Source organism: Ovis aries, chromosome 7, assembly GCF_016772045.2.
Source record: "Ovis aries strain OAR_USU_Benz2616 breed Rambouillet chromosome 7, ARS-UI_Ramb_v3.0, whole genome shotgun sequence".
Classification (NCBI taxonomy): domain Eukaryota; kingdom Metazoa; phylum Chordata; class Mammalia; order Artiodactyla; family Bovidae; genus Ovis; species Ovis aries.
This window is the reverse complement of record NC_056060.1, coordinates 35,528,906-35,555,266: the sequence shown is the minus strand read 5'-3', so window position 1 is coordinate 35,555,266 and position 26,361 is coordinate 35,528,906. Positions and strand designations below refer to the sequence as shown.

Here is a 26,361-nt window from a genome sequence, read left to right as displayed (position 1 = left end):
GTGAAGTGAGTCAGAAAGAGAAAGATAAATATCGTATTCTAGTGTATATATGTGGAATCTAGAAAAATGGTACTGAAGAATTTATTTACAGGACAGCAATGGAGAGATCCAAGTAGTCCATCCTAAAGGAAATCAGTCCAATATTTTGGCCACCTAATGTGAAGAACTGACTCATTTGAAAAGACCCTGATGCTGGCAAAGATTGAGGGCAGGATGAGAAGGGGACAACAGAAGATCAGATGGTGGGATGGCATTGCCAACTCAATGGACATGAGTTTGATAAACTCTGGGAGTTGGTGATGGACAGGGAGGCCTGGCATGCTACAGTCCATGGGGTCGCAGAGAGTCAGACATGACTTAAGTGACTGAACTGAACTGAATGGAGAAACAGACATAGAGAATAGACTTACAGACATGGGAAGGGGAGGAGAGGGTGAAATGTATGGGAAGAGTAACATGGAAACTTACACTACCATAAGTAAAATAGATAGCCAACGGGAATTTGCTGTATGACTCAGGAAACTGCAACAGGTGCTCTGTATCAATCTAGCAGGGTGGGATGGGGCGGGAGATGGGAGGGAGTTTCAGAATGGAGGGGATAAATGTATACGTATGGCTGATTCATGTTGAGGTTTGACAGAAAACAATAAAATTCTGTAAAGCAATTATCCCTCAATAAAAAATAAATTTAAAAAATATTCTGATGTGTATCTAATAATAATTTTATTCTACAGAAATAAAAGCTACCTAAAATTTCTACAGTTTTTCTAAAATTCTTAATTTTTCTAAGTTCTTTACTTGAAGCAGGTGGGTGAAATCTGACCAGGTTCACTCCTGAGAATATCCATTGCCCTGAAGATGGCATCCAGATTTTTGATTCTATGTGATGAGAAAAGAGCATTTATCCACATATCCTTATTTTCATTCCCAATCTCTTGCTATTCCAGTTCCTGAACTGTTTGCTTCCTAAAGTACTGCCTATGTCGTGCCAAACCTAAAAATCATCTAGGATTTATTTTTGGACCCAACGTGGACACAAATGTGTTCCCAACTGCATGGTACAGACCTCTGGGTTCTGGCTCTAATCATGATGTCCCTGTCTGATGAGGAGAAGACTGGGAAAATTCTAAAGTGGCAGCTGGTATGCTTGTTCATCTATTTACACCTAAGTATTTGGAAGGTGCTATGTCAACAGCGAGTAATTGTGGTTTCTGAGAGTGTGAGGTTTTGTATAGCCTTCAACAGATTTTGACTTTGATAACAAAAATAGTACAATTTTCCCTTTATAAAAAATGTAAATAACTCTAGAAAAAGAAAAAAACTCTGGATCTGAATTTTCTAGCAGAAAACAGATCTACTAGCCGGTCGGACCTAGGACGTAGAACCAGTGGCTTGTCAAATGAAAGTCCGAGTGCCTCTTCTTCTAATGTTTAATCTTCTCTCTACAAGCCTTTCTCTTTATAAGTCAATGAATAGAACTCAGAAGACAGTGAAAATTAGAAGGGCGGAAAATGTCCTGCTAGTAAAAGCAATCAACAGTGATGATGCATGAAACAGAAGAGATCTAACCACACTTCAAATAACATAACAGGGAACAACATTAGCTTCACAATCGTTGATTAATGTCTTAATATTTACATATAGACATCCTATGTCTTCCTGATTTTGGCAGTATAGTAAGGAAAGCCTTCAAGAATTAAAAAAGGGCCTCTGAATACTAATGGGTACACGTGAACAGGCTGCCAACACAGCAGAGGTACCCAAACATAATAGCACAAAAGAATTGACAGAATGTGAAACAGGGCATGGAAATCCAACTGGTAATTATTAAAGGTGCTGAAAAAATAGTGATGATGAAAACAAACTGTGATCAGGGAAGTGCAAACACACCTACTTGACACATTTTTTGAACTTGAAAGACAAAAGACCAGATTCTGAAGGCTGCCCAAAACAGAAGAGAGAACGTTTGGAGATGTCCTGATAAGAATGACTTCTGCTCTCTCTGCTTTGGGAACAGGGAGCATGAGAGCAGAAAACACACCCGTACACAGAGGAATGAGTCTTTTCCCTTAAAAGAGCGATGAGACCTGGAGCCAGATGTTGGCCAGGTCTGCCCGAGCAAAGGTCCTTCTAAGAAGCACCTGGAGAGCTGAGAGCTGGAGGCCCAAGAGGCCAGCGGCTCCCAGGGTGGGACAGAGGCAGCAGGTGCAGCCTGTCCTTCAAGTAGACTGCACAACCCGAGGCTGAACTTCATGAGGAGTTTCTGAGGGGGCGTGCTAATGCCTGCCAAATACCCCCTAGGAGAAGTAGTTCAGGCCTTACTTGTATAATGTTATAAATAACAGAAGAAATAATAATTCAGTAAAGGGGGAGGCAAGGGAGTACCCTTCTCCTTTGTTCTGTTCGCCACACAATACAGACACAGCTCAGGACCGTCCCAGCATCTCAGACGTGGCCACCTGAGCTCACTGGCCATGTGACCATCATTATAGGTGCAGCTTGTGTCCCCACCTTCCCGTCCTGTAGTTCTTACAAGATTTTTTTTTTTACCCCAGTTTTGTTGAGATAGAATTGGCATATGTCATTATATAAGCTTGAAGAGTACCACATAATGATTTTACTTACATATGTTATGAAGTGCTTACCACAATAGATTTATTGAGCATGCATCATCTTATATAGACACATTAAAGAAATAGAAAATTTTTTTCCTGTGATAACTCTTAACTTTCATTTATAGCATATAGCAAAGTTAATTATCTCTACTGTGTTGTACATTAATCCCTCCCTAGTAGTTATTTATCTTACACTTGGAAGTTTTTCCAGTAGTCATGTATGGATGTGAGAATTGGACTATAAAGAAAGCTGAGTGCAGAATTGATGCTTTTGAACTGTGGTGTTGGAGAAGACTCTTGAGAGTCCCTTGGACTGCAAGGAGATCCAACCAGTCCATCCTAAAGGAAATCAGTCCTGAATATTCATTGGAAGGACTGATGCTGAAGCTGAAACTCCTTTGGCCACCTGATGCGAAGAACAGACTCACTTGAAAAGACCCTGACACTGGGAAAGATTGAAGGTGGGGGGAGAAGGGGATGACAGAGGATGAAATGGTTGGATGACATCACCAACTCAATGGACATGAGTCTGAGTAGACTCCAGGAGTTGGTGATGGACAGGGAGGCCTGGCGTGCTGGAGTCCATGGGGTCGCAAAGAATTAGACACGACTGAGCGACTGAACTGACTGGAAGTTTTCACCTTTTCACTGCCTTTATCTAATTCCCTCTCCTCCCACCCTGGTATAGGGTTTCTTGATTTTTTTGTTGTGTTTCTGGGGTTTGGCTTTATGACTATTCAAACTCTGTTAGCTCCTCCCCCTGTTCCCTGGGCTCCTCCCAGCTTTAGGGCATCCGCAGGCTTCATCAGCATACTCTTATACCTTCACCCTTGCATCCAGAAGTTGAGTGGTTAGGACTCAAGGTGGAGCCTTGAGGTACTCCAAAGAGAGACCACCCTCTACATTGACAGTGTTTCATTAATGAACAAGTTCAGTCAAGATGCAATGAGCTCCTCTGTGCCTGGTACTGAGCTGGGAACTGGGAGCATAAAGAGGAACAAGGTACCAGGTACCACCCCTGTCTTGGAGTTGCTTCAGCGTAGTGTGGTCATCCAGCCGGTCGTTGATGTTCCTGAATTGTTCTAAAAGAAAGGTGTCACCTACATAGACAGTTATTATTCGTTCAACAAACTACTGGCAAACAAAAACCCCACCGAAGATGGTCATGGTGTCTGCTCTTATGGAATTTACATTCTGATGGGAGAGTAAGACAAGAACAGCAGGTAAACAAAGTCATTATAAATAGTGGTGAGGCCCGGAAGGAAACAGATAAGGCATTGAGCTCAATGGAATGGGATGAGGTGGGAGGGCTACAGTCTCAGAAGGTTGGGAGGCCCAGTGGCTGAAAGTTCAGAAGGTGCCAGCCTTGCACAGTGGGGCAGGTCAAGGTTTCGCAGGTTTTGGCTGACCGTATTGTCCATTCAGGTGTTTTCCACCTGTTGTATAAAGGAGATATAAAACAGGAAAAAACTAGACTTTCAAGCATCAGATACTCACACATGTATTTCAGTTCCTACATATTCATGGTTTTTCCTGAAGCTTTGTTTATAACCTACATTACTCAGTCCGTAAACCCAGAATCAAACAAATTGCTTTCCTAGGTCCACTCAAAGGATTGAAGTCCCTGTAGGCTGCCCCGTGTCCTTTAGCAGGAAGCGCATGGGCAGGAGACTTCTGGGTTCCAGTTTAGCTCAGCCATTTACCAGCCATGCAGCCATGGGAAAGTTGTGAGTCACTCTGGGAAATGAGGGTAATAATAGTACCTACTACTGTGCTATGCTGGTGTAACTGAGTTAAAACCTAGAAAGCAAAAAATAATACCTAGCCTAGCACATAGTAAGTGCTTAATAAATGCTGCTGCTGCTAAGCCACTTCAGTCGTGTCCAACTCTGTGCAACCCCATAGATGGCAGCCCATCAGGCTCCCGTCACTAGGATTCTCCAGGCCAGAACACTGGAGCGGGTTGCCATTGCCTTCTCCAATGCATGAAAGTGAAAGGGAAGTTGCTCAGTCGTGTCGACCCTTCGCGACCCCATGGACTGCAGCCTACCAGGCTCCTCCGTCCATGGAATTTTCCAGGCAAGAGTACTGGAGTGGGGTGCCATTGCCTTCTCCTTAATAAATGCTGCTGCTGCTAAGTCACTTCAGTCGTGTCCGACTCTGTGCGACCCCATAGACGGCAGCCCACCAGGCTCCGCCATCCCTGGGATTCCTAGGCAAGAACACTGGAGTGGGTTGCCATGTCCTTCTCCAGTGCATGAAAGCGAAAAGTGAAAGTGAAGACGCTCAGTCGTGTCTGACTCTTAACGACCCCATGGACTGCAGCCCACCAGGCTCCTCCACCCATGGGATTTTCCAGGCAAGATTACTGGAGTGGGGGTGCCATTGCCTTCTCTATAATAAATGCTAGCTGTTATTATTACTTTCATCATCTCAATGTATTGTCGTTGAAGGCTGAAAAGTTTTCAAAGGCTGCATTTAATCAGCCTTTTCTGTTGGTTGATATTGGTTTCTTGCCTCTTAAAGTCTTTTGTCTCACAGTAGGGGTAATTTTTGTCAAGTTATTTGAAATGCAGAGTTTGTTCAGGGACTGAATGTACCATTTTTATTGTTTCTACCTTTTCCCCATGTATCTCAATCATTTTATTGATAATTAGCTTTTAAAATTTGAAATCATATCTCTCTGAAAGTAGAAAAGGGACAGCATTAATCGATCATCTGGTTTAAAAAAAGAATTTAGTGGAAAAAGAATTTTTAAATAATGAACAGATACTGTATGTGTGATCTTTTTGGCACTCCTTTATTTTAGAAGTGATGATATAAAAACGAATGAATAATATAAGGGGCATGCTAGAGATCTGATGGTGCAATGATGAAGAATCTGCCTGCCAGTACAGGAGATGCAAGAGACATGGGTTCTATTCCTGGGTCAGGGATGATCCCCTGGAGAAGGAAATAGCAACCCACTCCAGTATTCTTGCCTGGAAAATCCCGTGGACAGAGGAGCCTGGTGGGCTACAGTCACAAAGAATCAGATACAACTGACCAACTGAGTTCACACACAGTACACACAGACTATTCATTCAACACACATTTATATTGATTCCTACTGAGTGCCAAGCACTGTCCTGGGTGCCAAGATTCAAAATGAATGAGGCACAGGCTCCAGTCCGTGTACTCACACTTGGCTGCAATAAATGGACTTGTGTACAAGCTTGTGTACATTCCTGTGCGTTACAGGAATTCTGATCAAGAATGGGAAGTAGCTGTCAGCGAAGCTGCGAAGGGAAAAGACTCTTCTTCCCCATTTAAAAAAAGTTTTGCATTCTCTCTCTCTCTTTAAACAGTTCAGTGGGTTTTATGTGTCTGTGTGTGTGGTACATTTACTGAGTTGTACAACTATCACTACAGTGAATTCTAGGACATTTTCATCATCCCAAAAAGAAACCTTGACTTTGTTAGCAATCATTGTCCATTTTTCTCCCTGAGACCCTGGTAACCACTAGTCTACTTTCTGTCTCCGGATCTGCATCCTCTGAACGTTTCATATAAATGGAATCATACAGCATATGGCCTTTGTGTCTGGCTTTGTTCACATAGCATAATGTTTTCAAGGTTCATCTGTGTTGAACAGTGCCTCATTCCTTTTTATGGTTAAACAGTGTTCCACTGTATGGCTGTACCACAGTTTATCATTCAGGAGTTGATGGACATTTGGGTTTTTTCCCACATTTGGGGCTATTTTTAAAAATGCTGCTATGATCATTCATGTATCAGTGTTTGTGAAAACATACATTCTTTTTTTTATGTTCTTATATCTTTTTTTAATATAAATTTATTTATTTTAGTTGGAGGCTAATTACTTTACAATATTGTATTGGTTTGCCATACATTGGCATGAATCTGCCACGGGTGTACATGTGTTCCCCATCCTGAACCCACCTGCCTCCCCATCCCATCCCTTTGGGTCATCCCAGTACACCAGCCCCGAGCACCCTCATTCTCTTGGGTATAAACCTAGAAGCAGAATCGCCTAATCATATGGTAACTCAGTAGTTAATGTTTTGAAAAACTGCCAGAATGTTTTCCAAAGTGACTGAGTCATTTTCTGTTTCCACCAGTAGTGTATGAAGGTTCCAATTTCTCCACATCCTTATCAACATTATCGTTTTGCTTAGAGCCCTCCTTGTAGGTATGAAGTGGTATTTCACTGTGTTTCAATTTGCATTTCTCTAATGGTTAATTATGTTGAGCATCTTTTCATGTACTTTGTTAGCCACTTCTGTATCTTCTCTGGAGAAATGTATGTACAGAGCCATTGCCCATTTTTTAACTGGATTATTTGTCTTTTAATTGCTCAGTTTTAGGTGGCACAGTGGTAAAGAATCTGCCTGCAATGTGGGAGACCCAGGTTCGATCCCTGGGTAGGAAAGACGCCCTGGAGGAGGGAATGGCAACCCACTCCAGTATTCTTGCCTGGAGAATTCCATGGACAGAGGAGCCTGGCAGGCTATAGTCCATGGGGTCGCAGAGTTGGACACCACTGAGTGACTAACACTACTGTATAGCCTATGTACTAGTCAAACGTATGATTTGCAAACACTTTGTCTCATTTTCTGGATTGGCTTTTCACTTTGTTTATGGTATAGTCTGAGAAATTCAAGTTTGTAATGCTAATGAAGTCTGATTTACCTACGTAAATTTTTACTGCTTGTGCTTTTGCCCTAACCCAAACTCATGAAAACTTACTCCTGTATTTTTCTAAGAGGTTTATAATTTTAGCACTTACAATAAGTCACTGTTCCATTTTAAGTTAACTTTTGTATATGGTGTGAGGTTGGGATCAAGCTTGATTTTCTTGCATGTACATATCTAGTTGTCCTGGCACCATTTGTTGGAAAGACAATACTTTCCCCCATTGAATTGTCTTGGCATCCTTATTGAAAATCTGTTGGCTATAAATGTGGAGGTTTATTTCTGGACTCTCAATTCTATTTCCTTGATCCGTATGTCTGACCTTACGAAGTAGCTCTTCTTGATCATGTGGCCTCCAGGTGAGTTCACCAGCCAGCAAAATCAGGGCCTTTCAGGATGAGGTGAGGATAAGGTGAGGTGGTGTGGCACTCTTACCACAGTACCTGTCTGGTGCACAGTCTATGGACAGATAACCTGTCTGCCCTTACTATTGTTATTCCCTTCCGGACAGCGGGAAGAGGTTGTAAGAATGGAAGATGTCTGAGCTCAGGGCCCTTTAAAGTAACGTGAGCTGTGCATATGGCGGAGTGTGTGTGTCTGGTGACTGGGTTTATCCCAGAGGCTGAATGGGAACACTGAAGGGTATGTGGTATAGGATGACATGAAAGAGAATTCTGTAGAGTAGAATGTATGCCCACAGGCTCAGATCATGAAGCCATTTTCATATTTAGAGCTTGAGCTCAATGACTTGTCTCTGAGCTTTGTTGGAATTTGACAACAATTGAAAAGTATGCATCCCCAGGGCCTGGGGCTGACCGCTAATGATTTGTTGGCAGATCCTGTTTTCTGGCCAGAGCTGAGGCCAGTCTGAGGTTGGGTTGTGAGGTCCTGGACATCACTTGCTTCTTGGGCCTCCAGCAGGAAATCCTGATTTCTTTTTGTTTTGGGGAAGTTTGCTGACAAACACATTCAGGGCTCCGTTTCCGCCGGTGCCACGGGAAATTCCACACTACGCATGTGGCTGCCTCTGCCCCTAAAGTGAGCACGTCATCACCGTGATTCATAATGGCATTCACCAAGCCTGGCAAGATATTTTTACTTTTTGTCGATATTTTAAATGCATACTTGATCATGAGAAAGGGTTACTTCTATCCAAACTTTAAACCTACCTAGATGTTTAAATGAAAAACAACTTTTTTTTTTTTTTCAGTAGAGATTGTGTACTTCTCTTCACACAGAGAGCAACCCATGATCATAAAATATTTCATAGACCTTGGGACACAGAGATTAATCAGAGAAAAGATTTGCTCCTTACTCTTCTGAGTAGTGATAATAGCTGACACATGGTGCATTGTTAAGTGTTTTCCATATTTTTTAACTCATTTGCTCCTCACAGAAGTTCTGTGAGATAGGAACTGTTATCCCCTTCCATAAGAGAAAAGACTGAGGCACACAGAGGTTAAGACCACAGTTTTACAGCAAATGTGGTAACTGGCCTCAAAAGATGCCTTTTGCTCCCACCGCTGCCAACCAATGCCTTCACACCCATGCCTTCCAGTATTCATGCCCTTGAATCTGGAATGGCCTCTGGCTCACTTTGTGATTAGTAGAATTCAGTGGAAGTGATGCTTTATGACCTCCCGAGTCATAAGAAGCCCTGAAGTTCCCACCTAGAGCTCTTGGCTTGTGTGTTCTGGAGAAGCTAACCACTACCTAAGAAATCCAACTGCCTTGAGACCACCAGACTGTATGGGAAGCCCAAACTTGTCACATGGGGTGGCCAAGAGTCTCAGACTGCCTCCAACTGGCCCAGCTGAGTTGGGAGCAAAGCCGTCATGAATGACCAGCCCAGCTGAGCCTTCTGATCTTCAGCCCCAGGTGCCGTCTGACTTTCACCTCATGACAAACCCCAATCGAGACCCACCCAGCCAAGCCCAGTCAACCCTCAGATGGGCTGTTAACAATAGAGGGCAATAACAGAAATTGGGAAACATCCCTGCCAGTCTGTCTGTCTGTCTGTCTCACACACAGTGAGAAGACAGCACTGGGGGAGGTTACCACGTTGAGTATGTTTCCATATAATTCGCACTTTCCCCTGAACACAGCAATCTCCTGGGTTTTTTCCCTTTAGTGGTTTTTGATCATGGCCGTTAGGAAATATAGTACACACTGCCCTGCATTCTCATCCAAGGGACAGTGGGAAGGGGAAGAGGCTTCCTTATGTGGAATGTCTGCCCTGCACCATGCTCTGCTAGGTCCTCTTGCTCCACCGTGTCCCCACATACCATGTGTCAGGTGACTTAGTCTTATCAGCACCAAGGTAGAACCTGCCGCTGCTTCCTGAAGCATAGAGGGTAGAGGGGGGTTGGCGTAGATGGATGGCAGATAAAATGCGGAGCAAATGGAGGTGACATGAAGACTTGAAGGAAACAATCGCAGAGTCCCACAGCGGTGGTCCTACTTTAGATGGGAGGTGAAGGGAGGCCTCTCTGAGGAGGGAGCCTTTTGGCTCAGGCCTACAGAATGGAAGGACTAGCCCGGCAGAGAGTTGGGAAAAGGGCATTGCAGGCAAAGGCCAAACGGAGCCGGCAGGTCGGGGAAGGCTGGAGGCTAGGGAGTGGCCTGGAGGCGATAAGCAGTGCCTGCTGGTAGAAGCTGCTGGCCTTAGGGAAGCATGTATATTTTATTTTGAGAAGAACTTTCTCAGCCTTCTCTTGAGTGCCCAGAAGAATCTGTGAACAGCCAGCGGTGCTCGCCGTCCAGCCTGGCTCTGCCACTCAGTTTCTGTGGCTTTGTTTGGTTGGTTTTCTCTTCTCTCGATGCCAGGCTGGCCCTTTCGTGTCTTCTGTCATACCCGTTCCCAGGTGCCCTCTGTCCTCTGCTCCCCTTCTGCCCTGTAAATGATGCACTGAAGCCTAGAGCTGTGATTCTCAGGCTCCAGGGAACTTGTTAAAAGACTATTTCCCAGCCTCAACTACAATTGGGGGCATCTGATGTGGGACCCCAAAAACCTGCATGTTCAGGCCTTCTGGTATAGGAGGTCCCCATTTTGAGGAATCTGGGATATCACTGAGCCTGCCCCCTCCTATATGCTTTGCTGATCAATTAGTCATGTCTGACTGCGACCCCTTGGACTGTAGCCCGCCAGGCTCCTCTGTCCATGGGATATCCCAGGCAAGAATATTGGAGTGAGTTGCCATTTCCTTCTCCAGGGAATCCTCCTGACCCAAGGATCAGATCCGTGAGTCTACTGCCTTGAAGGCGGACTCTGTACCACAGAGCCACCTGGGAAGCCCCTCCTATGCGCTTTGCCACCCCCAAACCAAGTGAATAGTCACAACCTTGGAAAACCTACCAACATGGACCTGAGCTCTGTTCCACATCTGTCGCCAGTGTGAAAGAACAGGGCAGAGGATGTAAATGGTGCGGGGCGGCCTCTAGGTGGGTAAGAGGCGGCATAGCACTGGGCCAGGCTCTGTGACCAACCAGCACCCTCCCAGGTGAGGACTTAGACAGGGAGCAGAGGCAGCTTCACTTCACAATGATCACCAGGTAACTGGGTGACTCTGGGCTCATGAGCATCTGATAGGGACTCTAGGCCTAACGCTGTTGTCCTCTGCCTATTCCTTTACTCCACGTAGGAGCACCCCCAAACTATTCTAGACTTCTGTGGAAGTTAAGATCTTTAGGAACCTCCGAGAAAAATTTGTTGTTGTTCAGTCACTCAGTCATGTCTGACTCTTTGCTACCCCATAGACTGCAGCACACCAGGCTTCCCTGTCCTTCACCGTCTCCCAGAGTTTGCTCAAACTCATGTCTGTTGAATCAATGATGCCATCAACCATTTCATCCTCTGTCACCCCCATCTCCTCCTGCCCTCAATCTTTCCCAGCATTAGGATCTTTTCCAGTGAGTCAGCTCTTCACATCAGGTGGCCAAAGTATTGGAGCTGCAGCTTTAGCATCAGTCCTTCCAGTGAACATTCAGCATTGATTTCCTCTACGACTGACTGGTTTGATCTCCTTGCTATCCAAGGGACTCTCAAGAGTCTTCTCCAACAGTTCAAAAGCATCAATTCTTCAGCACTCAGCCTTCTTTATGGTCCAACTCTCAGCATCTGTACATGACTACTGGAAAAACCATAGCTTTGACTAGACAGACTTTTGTCAGCAAAGTGATGTCTCTGCTTTTTAATATGCTAGCTAGGTTTGTCATAGGTTTTCTTCCAAGGAACAAGCACCTTTTAATTTCATGGCTGCAGTTACTGTCTACAGTGATTTTGGAGCCCAAGAAAATAAAGTCTCTCACTGTTGCCATTTTTTCCCCATTTATTTGCCATGAAGTGATGGGGTCAGATGCCATGATCTTAGTTTTTTGAATGTTGAGTTTTAAGTCAGCTTTTTCACTCCCCTCTTTCATCTTCATCAAGAGGCTCTTTAGCTGATTTTCAGTTTCTGCCATTAGGGTGGTGTCATCTGCCTATCTAGAAAAAAACAGATTTTTTAAAGACTGTCATTTGTATTTTCAAATATTCAGTAACATCACTGCTATAATGGGGACATTCTTGTTATACAGGCTTCATCCCTAATGTTATATGTGCAAAAGGTCTCTCCCCTGTCACTGTGTCCCTATGGGGGCTGGAGAGTAGGAGAGATAGATTGTAAATGCAGGATTCTGAGCGGAAAAGCAGTAAACACTGGCCAGGAACTTTTTCCATTTCCCTGGCTCTGGCACTGACCATCTGGGTGACCTGGGCAAGTTATTCTGTCTTTGTGAGACTTAGTTTCCTGCTCTATAAAATGGGAGAAGAAGTGCTTTTCCTCACAGGGTTAGAACTGAATAATCGTGCAAATACCCAAGTGCTCCATAGGCATTAGCTCTGAAGCGTGTAGTGGAAACACACTGAAAATAATGGTGCTTTCAGGGAGTCTTTGTTTTCCATTGCTGTGGGCTCTGGATGAGACTGACTTGGGCTCACATCCCAGCACCCCACCTCACTGTGGGGCCCTCTGAGCCTCAGTTTATACTTATATAAAGTGAAGAAACCCCCCACTCCAGTTGTTTGAAGATAAAGTGAAATAACGTGTACAAGCCGTTTGACATAGAGTGGTGTTGAAGAACTGGTGGTCTTGTTCATTTCATGGAACTGGAGTGGTCCCCAAAAGACCCACCAGGATCCCTGGTCAGCTGGGTGGTGGCTGAGTCCTGGGACTTAGGCAGACAAGTACCTTGCGCTTCCAGGGACCTGAAAAAGGAGAGGAAGGGTAAAGGAAATATTTGGACTTGACAGGAGAGCTGTGGAAGGAGTACAAGGAGAATGCAGACGTGCATGATGTTGGGGAACCTGCTGCAGAGAGTGACCGGAGGGGGTGTCCTCTTGTGGTGAGGGCCCCTGCTCTTGCCACTCTTCCAATTCTTTTTGCCATAATCCCCTTCCTGGTATCTGGGGATATTTCCCACATGTGCCATGATACAATTTCCTGTGGAAACTGCCAGTTCACCTGGATTCTTTTTTGTCTCTTTCTCAAAACCATCCTGTTTGAATCCAAATCATGATTAAAAGCACAAGGCAGACCATTTATTCCATATGTCACCTTTCTGAAGCACTCTTCAGAAGTACCACCATTCTGTGTGGATGCATGTACGTGTTGGGATGAAAAAGTCAAGATACAAAAAGTTACATGGTGAAGAACATCTATCACAGCCACATCCCCAGGTCCTTTCCTAGAGAGAGGAGCTACAGCCTCTTCCACTGAGTGGGAGGGTCCTCTGCTCACTGCTCCACATTAAGAGTTTTCCATTTGGTGAATCTTGGAACACATCCATGTTGGAACCTTAGAGCTATGTCCTTCATATTCTATCATAGAGCTGTGCCAGAATTAATAGCTGGTGTCCTTTGGATTGATGGCATTGGGGCTGTTTCTAATCTTTCAGTGTTACAGACAGTGCCACAGAATACAGACAGCTTTGCATATACAGTGCAAGTATATGCAGTCTGTGCAATCATGGAACTGTAAGATACACTCTTAGCAGTGGCATTGCTGAATCAAAAGGAACTGTGTTCTTTTTACTGTGTTAACTGATGCCCAAATGCCTCTCTAGAAGGTGTGCCTGTTTACATTCTGGCCAACAATTACAAAAGTGCCTGCTTCCACACATCCTCCCCAATTTAGGGCAATACCAATTTTTGTTCTTATCTTTGCATTGTCTGCTAGGTGGATGGCATATTTTATGTTTACAAATCTTCTCAAAGAAGTTCCTTTCTGGAAATATTTGGCCATTTTGAAATACTGTTGGTAACTATTAAATACATAAACTCTGATTTAATAAAATAAGTGTATCTTCCTGGTGGCTCAGATGGGAAAGAATCTGCCTGCAGTGTAGGAGACCCAGGTTAGATCCCTGGGCTGGGAAAATCCCTTGGATAAGGAAAAGGCAGCCCACTCCAGTATTCTTGCCTGGAGAATTCCACGGACAGAGGAGCCTGGCGGGCTGCAGTCCATGGGGTCACAGAGAGTCAGACACGACTGAGCGACTAACACTACTGCTAATATGGATTCACACGGTTCCCACTGGCTTGATCTGTCTTTCTATCTGTGACATAAATCCAGAAATAACTATCTCCGAATAATGGTTTGGCTTTCAGAGTGGGTTATCTGATAGCTTAGTTGCTGGAGCTGATCTTCATGACTGGCTGTCATCCAAATGTTCACAGAACACTCATTCAACGCTGGGAATGTTTAAACGGAACAGGGCAGGGCAGGGGTTGAGGGCGGAGGTCACTTTGCAAGTCATTTGTTGATCCAAAGTTGTCACCCTCCGGGTTTAACATCTCTCTGTGGAAAATTATGACGTGAAGAAACATTGTCTCTTTGTCCTTCTGAACCACAAAATGACAAGATGCATTGTCAAGGTGGACGTCTTGTAAGTATTTGGCCTCATCATCCTTGGGTGGAGTCTGTATACCGTTGGCATTTTGCCTCAAGAAAACCCAGTACAAGTACAGACTGCCTCTGCCTGATTTATAGACATATTGTACGAGACCCTCTCACCTGAGGTACACAAAGCCCACTTGAGAATGAGGACGGGACGACTTCCACGTGGATGACACTCAGTTCCTGAACTCTATTAATTATAGTATTAGAAGGTTGAATCTGATGACTTCTTCAGTATCCTTGAAAGTCTCAAATTCTGTGACTTTTCTTCTGTTAATTTATTTCAGCATAGAGGTGTTTGGAATTAAATGACAAGGAAATTACTCTTGAAGGGCAATTAACTGCCCCTATGGAAACATGCAAGGACCTTCAATTCAGCCCCAAAATGCCACAGCACATGAGTCCAGTGAAATGAACATAATAACATGAAACATGTTACTTGTTCACCTTATGCCCTAGAGTTAGTCACCGAATATTCCTGTAACCATCCAGATGGTTTTACATTCTAATGCTGATACTAGAACTTGATGCTACCTTCTATACAGGAACTAAATTGATTTTCCTGAGAATCTGACTTCTTGTTTCAGAAAAGCTTAATGTTCAGAACCATCATATATATCTTTACGATGTGAAGGAATCTATATTGATCATATAAGCCCTCTGATAGATGTAGAAAGTGAGAGCAGGCACTGAAGCAGCTGAACCAAGCTCCAAGACGCGTAGATTTTTCTTAACAGATTTTCACCAAGATCTCTCTCCAGCAAAGAGCCTCCAACGGCATGTACTACTGCTGTCTTTTCCTAGGGCTCAGATCTGCTTCTTAACCTAATTTTTCACCTGGAATGGAAAGTGAAATATGAAACCCAATTTTCCCTTTGACTTGGCCACGTGACCAGGAGAAGCCTCGTTCGCTGAGCTATCTGTTCAAGTGGAGCATTTCTTTGTTTCCTGTCCGCCCGTGTGCTGTGATTCCGTGATGTCTGGGGTCTTTGGGGTCATACAGCACTGTCTGCCTCGTCGTTATCTTTACAACATCCCCATAGGAAGCTTGTTTATTTTAGGAGGAAACAGGCACAAAAAATAAATTCACAAGGTATTGGATTAAATCCCAAAGGGAGAGGAGTGGGGAGAGGAGCTGGGGGATAAACACCACCAAGCCCATCCCAGGACATGCTCGGTCCTTGGTTTAATTTAAATAGTGGTGTGTTTAGTGGCCAGACCAGGCACAGGGCGGTGGAGAACTCTGTAACTGTGGGGCTGTTCTTGTAGCCAGTTACATTCTCCAAGAGGTGACCATTAACGTCTGAAAACTGAAGGGGATACACCTCCTCAAAAAGGTGACTGCTGTATGCAGATGTAGCGGCTCCACTGATGGCTCGGTGGTAAAGAACCCGCCTGCCAGTGCAGAAGACGCAGGAGCCTCGGGTTCAGCCCCTGGGTTGGGAAGTCCCCCTGGAGCAGGGAATGGCTATCCACTCCAGTATTCTTGCCTGGAGAATCCTGTGGACAGAGGAGCCTGGCGGGCTGCGGTCCATGGGGCTGCAGAGAGTTGGACACGACAGCACAGCACGAGCATGCAGGTGTAGGTGCTGCAGTTCATCTTCTCAGAGAGGCTTGTTGGATCCAGGGAGGGGTTTAATATCAGCTCCCCCCAATACCCAGCAGGAGCCTGGACGCCCCCCACCCCTTCACCCCCACCCCACCCAGCCTGTGTGTCTGGTCAGCTGGGAGGAGGGGGAAGCCCTCTAGAGAAGAGAAGCGAGGCGGGGAGGGCAGCAGCAGCAGCATCTCTACTCACCCCACCCCAGTGTGTTCCCCGCTGCTTCACCCCAGTGAAGCGGGGCGGCCTCTGCTCACAGTGAGTTGTGTATTTACAAAGGCATCACTTCACTCCCTGCGTTTCCTGAGATGGTGATATGCTAGAAAGTGCTAGAAATCCAGACCTTAATTTTGTAAACACCAGTGCAGAAGGAAGGGAACGCCCTCCTAAATGATATTGCTAGCCCAGTCATACATGGACCAGTGATTTTGTCCATGCTTATTTTTTTCTTATTACAAAAATATATTTTCATCACAAAACCCTTAAAAACTACTTTTTAGAAGACCAAAAAGAAGAAAATAAAAATCACCTGTAATCCCACCATCCTGGTGTATGCACGGTGCAGTGGGTAAAATTGCAGGCTTTGGGATCGGCATCCCTGGGTTTGAATTCTGGCACCCCTGGGAAATAGCTGTATGACCCCGGGTAAGTTGTTTAACCTCTCTGACTCTCTATATCCTCACCTGTAAACGTGAACATGTTGGTCACTCAGTCGTGTCCGAGTCTTTGTGACCCCATGGACTATAGCCTGCCAGGCTCCTCTGTCCATGGGATTTTTCAGGTAAGAATACTGCAGTGGGTTGCCATTCCCTACTCCGGGGATCTTCCCAACCCAAGAATCAAACCATGGTCTCCTGCATTGTAGGCAGATTCTTTACCACGTGAGCTACCAGAGAAGCTCCTATAAAAGGGGGATAATAATAGTACACGCTTCACGGGGTGGTTGTGAGGATTACAGGGGATGATCTTCATGTGAAGCTCTCCTGACAGTGCAGGAATGTTGAGAGAGCTCAGTAAATATTTATTGCAATTCTTTATTTATAGCAGTCACTCTGCATCCAGCCCCAGCAACATTTTCAGAAACAGCCTTTTCCAGTTGCAAAGTAAACTCATCCTGGAAACAATACAAAGACTCCTTGCACATGTTTAATTGAAGTAGCTGTTATTGTTAACCGAAGTGACTATTTTTGAAAATATACATTTAATGCTTGAGTGACCCCTTAGACAACTGATGTTTATTTTGAGATGATTTGTACTCCCTATAATTAGTAACAGCCCTTTTTTAAGACACAGCACTATTTAAGCAACTAAACCCTTGGACTTGCTAAAAATTGTTATGCTTCATATTTAAAGCAATTTGCTTCATTAAACCAAATTTATTTTATTGTGGTAAGAACACTAACCATGTGATCTACCCTCTTAAATTTTTAGGTGCACAGTATTGTTAACTACAGACAGGGTTGTAGAGCAGTTCTCTAGAACGTACTCATCTTTCCTTGTGGCTCAGCTGGCAAAGAATCCGCCTGCAATGCAGGAGACCTGGGTTTGATCCCTAGGTTGGGAAGATCCTCTGGAGAAGGGAAAGGCTACAGTATTCTGGCCTGGAGAATTCCATGGACTGTATATGTCCATGGGGTTGCATAGAGTCGGACACGACTGAGCAGCTTTCACTTTTGAAGGTTTTTGCCCTTTGCTTAGCAGTTTCCCCTCACCCCAGCCCCTGGCTGTCAGCAGTCCAAGCTATGATTCCAAGTCTGTTTTAGACACCTCATATAAGGGAAATAATGCAGTATTTGTCCTTCTGTGACTGGCCTATCTCACTTGGTATAATGTTCTCAGGGCTCACCCTTGTCACGCGTTATTCCAGTGTATATATACACCGCATTTGCTTTATTCATTCATCTGCCAATGGGCTTTTAGGCTGTTTCCTCATCTCAGCTACTGTGGATTATGCTGCAGTAACATGAGCGTGCTAACATCTCTTTAAGATCCCAGTTTAAAATTCTTTTGGATAGATACCCAGGAGTAGGATTGCAGGATCATACAGTAGTTTTGTTTTTAATTTGGGGGGGAAATAAATGGATCCCCTGGAGAAGGGCATGGTGACCCACTCCAGTATTCTTGTCTGGAGAACCCCATGGACAGAGGACCCTGGTAGGCCACAGTCCATGGGGTCCCAAAGAGTGAGATCCAACTGAAGCAACTTAACACAAACTAGATTTAGATTTCCTGAGCACCTGCTCTGTTCAGTGGTGGATCCTGGGTATACAGTGGTGAACAGATGAGGGGTGAAGTTTCCCTTTGGCGTTTCTGTCACATAATCACCAAATATATCATCATAGAGAGTACGTGCTCTACAAGAAAAGTCACTGGTGCTGGAAGAACAGATCACAGGGGAACAGATTCAGGTAGTGTCAGGTGTGCTGCAGTGGGCTTTTGGACTCCAGACGTGATGACAGTCTCATCTAGAGCCCAGGCTGTGGCAGAGAACAGACCCTCTCGGGAGGCGGGCACGTGCTGCTCTGCTTGGGTGGGGGAGGCCTCCTGGGGGTGTGGGTGGTTGGAGATGGGAGAGAGGGAAGGCACTCCAGGCAGAAGGGAAGTTCTGGGCAGAGTCCTGGGCTTGGCCTGCTGGTCGGGGAGCCTTGTCCACCCCAAGAATGGCACTAGCAGCAAGGGCAGAGAGAACCATTATCTTGCATTCTTTCATTGACACCCATCTTGATTAAAACTCACGTAATAGGAAACTTGGCTTTGGGAAGTAACTGAAACACTTTTTTCTGTTGTGCTATTAAAAATAGTCAGTCAAATTTGCTTCCTTGGGGTCCCCTCCCTGTGTTTACCTGAGCCTGGGGCCACTGTCCTGACCTCAGATGCCATTTCCTGGTGAGGCTTTTCAGCAAGGACGGAGACTGTGGTCTCCACAGGGCTGTGACGGAAGCCCCCTGATTGGGTGGAAAGGGCCCCTTCCTTCCTGCCTCCTCCTTGTTCCCAGAATGTGGAACCAGGAATGCCAAGCTGGGATCTTCCACAGGACAAAGTCTCTTTCCCAGCTCCGAAAGCCATATAGCTGTGGGGTCCTTTTGCAAAAAGAGAAGCTGTACTTTTAAACAATTGAACTGATTACACCTCTGTTTTGTTCCAGACTATTACAAGTTCCACTGGAACATCTTACAGAATTGAAATGTCTGTCATCGCACATCTCCTCTAGGGGCCTGGTTTTAGTTCAGGTTCCACTACCTGCTAGCTGTGTAACCTTGGCCAGGTGTCTTAAATCATTAAGCCTCGGTTTCTACATCTGTGGACGTGCTCAGTCATGTCTGACTCTTGCAACTCTATAGTCCCCATAGCCTATAGCCCTCTAGGATCCTCTGTGCATGGAATTTATCAGGCAAGAATACTGGAGTGGGTTGCCATTTCATCCTCAAGGGGCTCCTCCTGACCCAGGGATCAAACCCCCGTCTCTTGCACCTCCTTCATTGGCAGGCAATTCTTTTCTAACTTGCACCACCTGGGGAGGACTGATAACATATTTAAAATATATTGAGTACCATGAAGACAGTTCTATTGTTCTATTGAATTTTATGCTCTCCACACACACTCATACATGTGCATGTATATACCCTACACCTACAGGCATGCTCACTTGGGGGTATGCACTCACACGCCCAGATCTGTGTGCCCTGGGCCTTATTGCGTTCTGTGCAGCTGGAACTGAATCTCATAAACTCAGAGCATTCTCGTCCCTCGTCTGTCACGATGAAAGACTTTAAGCACTTTGGCCATGAGGCAAGACACTGTGAAATTCACGACTCTCAAAGTTTCAGTGAACAAGCCAGATTTTACATTAACTTTTGTGCTTAAGACTGTTGGAACTATTGCTAAATCCAACTCCATACATGGCCAGATTCGTGACATAGTTCCCTTGAACAGATTTCAACTTCCTGGTCCACTCAGCAGTGTGTTGAGATGTATATCTTCAAACAAGTTCAGCAACCTTGGATTTTTTTCCTTTTTTCCCTTCTCTCTCTCTTTCTCCTTTTCTTTCTTTCTTCTTTCCAGCCTTCTGTCCATCCGTTCTTTTTCTTTCTTATTTATTTTTACTTTTTAAGTCAGTTTTATTGAAGTACTACTGCTGCTAAGTTGCTTTAGTCGTGTCCGACTCTGTGTGACCCCAGAGACGGCAGCCCACCAGGCATCCCCACCCTTGGGGTTCTCCAGGCAAGAACACTGGAGTACAGTACGTTACAGTGCACTCGCTCTGATTGTACAGCGTGCTGAGTTTTGATGAATTTGCAGATTTACTCCTGTACTCACGTTTCTTGCGTAACCACCACCATCTTCTAGAAACAGAAACTGTACATCACCCTGAGAAGTTCCTTCTTGGATTTTGGCACTTTGTGGTCAGTCCCAGTCCCGTCTTCAGTCCCAGGCAACCCCTCATCTGCTCTCTGTCACTGGAGCTGAGCTTTGTCTGTTCTAGAATTTAGTGCAAATGGAATTGTACAGTTATGTGTTCTTTAATGCCTGGCTTCTCCCGCTTGGCGTGTTTCTGAGCTTCACCTGTGTGTTGCATGCGTCAGTAGCCCCACCCGTTTATTGTTGAGTAGTATTCCACTGATAGACGCACCGCAATTTAGCCATTCACCCACCAAAGGACATGTGGATTATTTCCAGTTTGGGGCTATTCTGAGTAAAGCTAGCAGCCTCGGTTTTATGGCAGCATGTCCCTCAGCAGCAATTCCAAGCACATCCTAGGAACTTGATAATTATTAATTAATCCATTTAAAAAATTTTTGTGTTTGAAATGTCTTATTAAACTCCAGGATGTTTAGTGTACTTTTGATTTCCAAAGAGACATGTTTAAGAACTTGTTTAAGGCAGGGAAGTTTAGGGGAACTCCCTGGCAATCCAGTGGTTAGGATTCTGCACTTTGACTGCACAGGGCCTAGGTTTGATCCCCGGTCAGGGAACTAAGATCCTACAAGCCATGCGGCGTGGCCGAAAATAAAAAGGGAGTGTTGAACGTTTTCCCACAGAGTACATTGAGTCCATCAGGAAGCACTCCTGAGGGCTGTGTTGGCAAGCACCCTTCTGGGCTGGAGAAGCCGGATAGGGAGGCCCCCGCCCTCAGACATTCCCAGCCCAGGTGGGAGGCCCCTGGGAAGTAACACCATGCAGTTCTTTGGGGAGGCGGGATGGCAGCTAGGAGTGCCCCTCAGGAGCCCAGGAGGGCTGGAGGGCACAGATGGGTCTCTAAGGCAGAGTCTGAGCTGTAGTGTTTCCACTCAGAAGTAGGCACCAGGTGGACAGTGCTGTCCAGACCAAAGGCAGTGAGCTCAGAACATAAGGACACCCTGTAGGCCAAACAAAACAGCAGCTGAGGGCACGTTCAGTCTGAGGGCCACTGGTATTCAACGTTGTTTTAAGGGGTAACGTCACTGACCTGCTTAGCATAGCGTGGCTCGCTGTAGGGGTGACAGGCCCCTGACGGCCCTCTGTGACAGAACCTCTGGGGGAGTTCATTGCTCTCCCCTGCTGGGCACCAAGGTTTGCCCTGAGCTGTCCTGGCCAGCACAGGTGTGCACAGGACTTTGCTAAGCCAAGGAGGATCCTGCGGTCGGAGTAACCCAGGGTCTTTGAGGGGCTTCTCATGTAGCACTAGTGGTAAAAACCCACCTGCCAGTGGAGGAGACATAAGAGGACACAGGTTCAGCCCCTGGGTTGGGAAGATCCCCTGGAGGAATGGATGGCAACCTGCTCCAGTCCATAGGGCTGCAAAGAGTTGGATTGACAGAAGTGAATATTTGCACGTGGGGTCTTTAGGACCGACTGGTAGAACTCCCTCTGTTTCACAAGCAAGGGAAGAAAGGCCACTGGCTCTATTCATAAAATACGAGCAGTCTCTGCTCAGTCAGTATATTCTATCAGCTATCTTCTGAGCACTGATTCTCTCACATGGCTCAAGCATCACTGCATTGTCAGCTTTACCCAGTTTAATTAGGGAAATTTTATTTTCTCCATGGCTGCAGGCTGTACTTCACCCCAGCCAGGCATCTTTCAGCAAATCTTTATTTTGCCCCCACCAGGCACTGGGAATTGGAGGCAAGGATTTTTCAAATAACCAGGTCATAACATTTTAGAGAACTTAGCTAACAAGATGATTCTAAATGCTTCACCCATATACTCCACAGCCCTGTGAAGTATATGGATACCATTATTAGCCCTATTTTACAGATGAGAAAATGAGACACAGAGAGATAAAGCAGCATGCCCCGGGTCACAAAATTAGTGAGTGACAGAGGTAGGATTAGAATCCCAGGCAGCCTGAGTCCAACGCCCACACTTTTGATAATCACTGACTTGTGCCACTGTGAGGAAGATGTGGTCCCTATGGTTAAAGAATTTATTATCTAATGAGAGAACCCTGTACATCCATTGGGTTATAATCCACTGTGTAAAGACATTTGCTAGGAGAACAAGCAAAGGGCTCTGGGAGGCCAGAAGACAGAGGAAGGGATCAACAGTTATTGTTTAGTGGGCACGGTTGCAGTTTGGGAAGGTGAAAAAAGAGTTCTGGAGAGGGATGGTTGTGATGGTTCACAATAATATGAATGAGCTTAATGCCACTGAACTGTACACTTAAAAATGGTAAAATAATGATTACAACAAGTGCATGTGAGGCAAAAATTGAGCAGACCAACCTCTCCCCGCTTTGACAGTTCTTTGCTTTCTTCTGAGACACTTAGTGATTTTTTTTCACCTTGGATTGTGTTGCCTAACATGTGACAAGCCATTCTTTTACACCTCTTACTGGCAAACAAAGCACTTCTACCTACCCATACTGCTTAATCCTTACCAAGCTTTCATCATGACTTTAAAACAAAAGAGTACAGACATACAGCTCTTCCTCCAGAGGTGAGTACTGGCTTCACTTTAGCACACTTAGATCTGGCAGCTCTGTTCCCAGTAACTTTTTATTTCACTGAGGTATTGGAACGAAGTGTTTTTTAAAATAACTTTTAGGAACCCAAATTAAAGTTGAAACACACATGTTACCGTAGAGGCCAACCAGTCAACCCAGGTGGCCCATGGAGGAAGAGAGACATGTCTGCATGGCTGAATTTACGTGGTGCTCACATACAGAGGAGGTGACAGCTATTGGTGTGGCAAGTCGCTTTTGGCACTGGTTGTAAAAGCATCCATAGTTTGGAAATATTCAAATGTGAGGATAGATTATTTACCAATCATGGTCCTTGGTAGCAAACCAAAGAAGCTGAAAAAGGAGTTTCAGAAAAGGAGTTTTCAGAAAATCAGGCTGTTCACAGAATGGATAGGAAGACTAGAGAGCTGGGCTCAAAAACTAGGTTAGGAAGCCACTATCACCATCTAAATTCAGCCATCTCTGCCATAAATAAATTCTCATTTTCCCTGTGTCTTTGCATCATTCCCTTAAGATTCAACACCATCCTCTGGTAGGAGAGAATTGCATGCATGCTAAGTCACCTTCAGTTCAGTCAGTTCAGTCGCTCAGTCGTGTCCAACTCTTTGCAACCCCATGAAGTGCAGCACGCCAAGCCTGCCTGTCCACCACCAGCTCCCGGAGTTCACTCAGACTCATGTCCAAGTCAGTGATGCCATCCAGCCATCTCATCCTCTGTCGTCCCCTTCTCCTCCTGCCCCTAATCCCTCCCAGCATCAGAGTCTTTTCCAATGAGTCAACTCTTCGCATGAGGTGGCCAAAGTACTGCAGTTTCAGCTTCAGCATCATTCCCCCAAAGAAATCCCAGGGCTGACCTCCTTCAGAATGGACTGGTTGGATCTCCTTGCAGTCCAAGGGACTCTCAAGAGTCTTCTCCAACACCACAGTTCAAAAGCATCAATTCTTCAGCACTCAGCTTTCTTCACAGTCCAACTCTCACATCCATACATGACCACTGGAAAAGCCATAGCCTTGACTAGACGGACATTTGTTGGCAAAGTAATGTCTCTGCTTTTCAATATTCTATCTAGGTTGGTCATAACTTTTCTTCCAAGGAGTAAGCGTCTTTTAATTTCATGGCTGCAGTCACCATCTGCAGTGATTTTGGAGCCCAAAAAAATAAAGTCTGACACTGTTTCCCGTCTATTTCCCATGAAGTGATGGGACCAGATGCCATGATCTTCGTTTTCTGAATGTTGAGCTTTAAGCCAACTTTTTCACTCTCCTCTTTCACTTTCATCAAGAGGCTTTTTAGTTCCTCTTCACTTTCTGCCATAAGGGTGGTGTCATCTGCATATCTGAGGTTATTGATATTTCTCCCGGCAATCTTGATTCCAGCTTGTGCTTCTTCCAGTCCAGCGTTTCTCATGATGTACTCTGCATAGTAGTTAAATAAGCAAGGTGACAATATACAGCCTTGACGTACTCCTTTTCCTATTTCACCTTACTCGTGTCCAACTCTTTGCGACCCCATGGACTGTAGCCCACCAGGCTCCTCTGTCCATGGGGATTCTCCAGGCAAGAATACTGGAGTGGGTTGCCGTGCCCTCCTCCAGGGGATCTTCTCTACCCAGGGATTGAGCCCGTGTCTCTTGCATCTCCTGCATTGGCAAGCGGGTTCTTTATCACTAGACCACCTGGGAAGCCCAGGAGATGATTGTCTGATTCTAAATCACCTATCTGTACCCCAGCCTGCTAACGAGTGGCACAAGAGACTGTCCACCACACCTTCAGGGTCTGTGGTACCCAAGGAACCCATGCTAACCCCCATCCAACAGGAAGAGCAATCAGCAAAGTACAACTGGTATCCTCCCCCAGTGTGCATGCCAGACACAACCTTTTCTTCAGTCTGTTTATGAACCTTCAGTTACCAAATGAGAGAGGCATTGGGTCAGAGAGACAAGTCCATCCTCCCTATTGGAAAAGTAAATCCACACACAGGGCCTTCAGTGGGTGGCTTCAAAACATCATCCCGGCCCCCAGGGATCAGCACCATCTTTCATCCGCTGAGCATCTCCTACCCAGGATCTAGGCTTTCTGGTGCACAGGTCAGTCTCAAATGACAGAACCCACATTACCTTAGGAGGTTTGCTCTGGCCTCACAGGGACAGAACCAAGTGAAATGTTAACTCAGAATCTTCATATCCTACGCTATGACCTGTTCCATAGGTCTTTGCCTTTCCTCTGATCTAAACTGGCTGCTGACAGCAATGAAAAACTCTAGCCCACATTCTGGAAACTGCCTTTGGTCTCCTTTCCCCCACCCAAGGAATCAGGGAGTCCCTCATTGAGACAGAAAGAGAAGTGAAAGGCCTGAGCTGGCAGCGTACACGCACATGCGCAGTGACATAAAGCCCTGCATCCAGGGTCTGTGGTTTCCTCTGGGGAGGAGGTTGAGGACAGGGCTTGGGGAGGGGGTCATGGGGGCTTCAGCACTTTCGTGAATGTTCTCCTTACTTAAATGTATCTTTTTATTTTTCAAGTTTTGGCCGTGCTGGGTCTTCATTGTGGCACATGGGCTTTCTCTGGCTATGGTGCGTGGGCTCCGTAGTTGCAGCCCGTGAGGTTCTCTAGTTGTGGCCCCTGGGCTTAATTGCCCTGTGGTGTATAGGATCTTAGTTCCCCCACCAGGGATCGAACCCCCCTCCCTTGCATTAGAAGGCGGATTCCCAACCACTGGACTACCAGGGAAGTCCCTGTTTAAATGTATCTGAATCCAGTTTGCTTGCCCAGTTATTCCTCTTACACCTGTTCTTCAATTCATGGAAACTTTAGTTCATGGACCCCCTTTATTTCTTTCTAATAGCTCATTCTCCTTTAGGCGTCTCCTTTAGCTCATCTACTTTAGATGCCTCGCTTCCTCCATCCCCAGAATCAACCAGCATCCGCAAACCCATATAACCTGTTTGTATTCGAGCTGCAGTACATATCCATAGGTTACTGAGTGGTGCTTTGTTTTTTACCATTGTAAGTGAATGTTATCATGCTATACATGTGCTTTTGAAACTGATTTTTGTGTGTGTGAGATTTGCCTGTGTTGACAAGTGAAAATCTAGTTCACCCTCGCTGCTATGTGGTATTTTATTTAAATAAACTACACTTCAATTTTTTAAAAATATTTGAAGCAAAGAAGGTCAAGTGAAAATTTCTTAAAGGTACAAGGTGGGCACGTCAACATTCATCACATTATTCTCTAGACTGTTATATGTGTTTGGAAATTTTCCAGATCTAAATATAGAGGCAAGAGCATGAAAAGTAGGGTCAGGAAATATCCCTTTTGGGTTCTGACTGCACTGCTTTGAGGCTTGATTCTAGAGCTAATCAGCCTTGAGAATAAAAATAAGCCCGGGAGACTGGCCCCTTCTGTTTGCTTCTCATGGGACTTGCCTCCCTGAGAAATGCTCAGAAGCCTTGACCACAAGCCGAGAGGAGTGTTGATTTGGGTGCGTGATTTGGAGTGTGTTGGTACACAGCCAAAGTAAAATAAACAGAATTGTCATGGGTCTGGTCATTTTTAGAAAGAAATTGGCAAGA

General features: G+C 45.3%; 1 protein-coding gene across 1 annotated transcript in view; it reads left to right on the top strand.

Moving 5' to 3' along the window:
* EHD4 (EH domain containing 4) overlaps positions 1 to 26,361 on the top strand; it is an 86,104-nt gene that overhangs the window by 39,241 nt on the left and 20,502 nt on the right. The gene's annotated exons all lie outside the window — the stretch shown is intronic.